A 2,661-nucleotide genomic window follows, 5' to 3' on the forward strand; every position below is an offset into this window, starting at 1 on the left:
GAGGATATTACTCACTGTTATCTGTATACATGGGTTACTATGAATGTTTTGAGGCAGATAATGTGATGGTCCATTATTTCACTTCAAAGAAACATAGTCAATAGCATCCTTTCTGATTCGCCTTCTAACTTGCTTGCCTTACCAGAGTTGCTGCAAGGGCTTCACTGGTTTCTGTCGACATGGATTTTACTACCTGTGATTCTTGATTTTCATGTATCTTAAAACTTTCATAATAACCTACATATTATCCATAATCTATCTGAATTTAAACTATCACCCATATTATCCTTTCCTTTCATTTCCATATGTTAAAAAAATCTGCCCATCCTTCATGACCCAGATCAGATACTAGCCTCCCAAAGGATTTCCTGCTCCCTAAGAGTTAGAACTAGTCTTTCCTTTCTCTGAAATTCTTTATCAATGGATGTGCATTTTCCTTTGTGGCCTGTAATATATTTATAATTTTGTATTATGTTTACTCATGAAATGTTTTTATCCTCTCTTAAGTTTTATGCTTCTTTCTTTATTGTGTAAATTTTATTGAGCTTTCCTCAGATGTAATATTCAGATCACTCTGCCAAATTGTGTAAATGGAAAGGTACACAAGATGATAAGACCCTATCATCATTTTAATGGCGTGCTCAGTATATTACATTGGATGTGTAAATCAATGATTACATTAGAAAATATTAAATCTATGCAATAATAGCAATTATTTTATTAGATGAACATACAGATGTTAAAAACTGTTTCAAGAAGATATGCCATTTTAGTTGAGACCACAGATCGCTACTCTACAGCATTATGTAAAAAGTCTAGATCTACCATCTGGAATAATGCATATCTTTGAATCAGACATGTCATGTTGATTCTTTCCATATCTTCAATATAAACTACTTCTCAATCCCTTAGGGATAAGCAAAGTCTATTCTCTCTAATTATATGCTGCCTTGGACCTGATATCATGGCATGAATATAGAATATTTATGAATGGCCAGATACTTGCCTAATGTTTTCTAATTACCCTGGTCTCCCTTTCTTGCCTAAACTACATGTTATATAATATATTTGATATTTCCTTATCTTCTGATAGAAACTTGTTCCAAACAATATTTAAAATTTAGAAAACATGAGCAAGATAACCTCTGACATCTTTTCTGGCTCCTCCTTTTTAGGTGTATGAAATGATGTGGAATTGAAGGAGGATGAAGAGGACACTGGAGAATCACTGGGATTTGTGAGACCTTGGAGGGAAGTTGCCTGAGTCATGACAGACCGAGGGTCTGGTCTGGCTCCTATGATGTTATCTATGAGATCTCCTATGATGCATTAAGACAGTTGGCCTGTCTAGATAGACAGTGTTATTCAACCACTGATGGAAATCATAGACTGATTTAAATGCTTATCTTTTCTGGAAACACACTCACAGATGCACTCAGAAATAATATTATACCAGCTATCTGGTGATCCCTTAGCCCAGTAAAGCTGACACATAAACTTCACAGAGAGAGAGAAAGAAAGAGAGAGAGAGGTTGAGATTTTAAAGAGTTAGCTCATGTAAGAGACAAAGATTTTCAGGGCATGCTGGCAATATAGAAATTCAAGTAATAGTTAATATTGTGCTCATGAGTCTAAAATAGTGAGGCTAGGCCAGCAGGCTGGAAACTTAGACAGACAGAATTTCTATGTCGCATTCTTGAGGCAGAATCTCTTCTTTAGGGAGCCTTAGTCTTTGCTCTTTGGTCCTGCACCTGATTTAACCCTCTGACATTGTGGAGGGTAACTTGCTTTATTTAAAGTAAACTGATTATAACTATTAATCACATCTTTAAAAAAATACAACCCCAGCATTGTCTAGACTAGTGTTTGACCAAATAACTGAGCACCATAGTCTAGCCATGTTGACACATAAAATTAACCATCACAAATGGTATTAGGTTAATGAAATAAATTACCCTGAAAGACTGATGTATGACCTCAGAATGTCTGAAAAAGAGAGCTGAATCCAAGCAATGCCCCAAGGATCCATTTTACATCCACACAGGGGTAAATGTTGGAGGGGGGCATGCACTGAGACTTGTTCCAGGACCTCCATCTAGCCAACATTGACTGACAGACCTACTACCACACAGCAATGTGTAAATGTCTTAATGTGCCATTACTGAGCAGAGAACTGAGTGCTGCAAGACGCCACTTTGAAGGAATACTATTTTTATGAGAACCTTATATGGATGATTATGTTTTCTTTAGTCATACTCATAAAAGGAAGTCTATGATTCTTCAGCCTGTCCTTACAGTTTCACTAGAAACATGCTTATTGCTATTAAAAAATGCTAAAGATTATAGCCAAAAAATGTTCAGGAAGTTACTCCCAGGTTCAGACCCAAAGAATAAATAATCTGCAACTAGATTCCCCCTTAGGAGACACAGCATTTGGAGAAGCACACGGCCTGCAGCCTGGCACAGTAAGGCTCAGACAGGGGAAAAAGACTTGGCTCCTAAATTGAGAAAACGGAAAGTGGAAATAATTTTAAAAATAGTTTTAGAGAAGATACCAAACAACAACAACAAAACAATAGGACTGTAAAAAAAGTATATCAACAAAATGAGATAATATGAAAGATTAGGAGCCTGAATAAGAAATACGAAAAACACAGCTGC

The sequence above is a fragment of the Otolemur garnettii genome, unplaced genomic scaffold (genome assembly GCF_000181295.1).
Source record: "Otolemur garnettii isolate 467f Iridium unplaced genomic scaffold, OtoGar3 scaffold00163, whole genome shotgun sequence".
Lineage (NCBI taxonomy): Eukaryota > Metazoa > Chordata > Mammalia > Primates > Galagidae > Otolemur > Otolemur garnettii.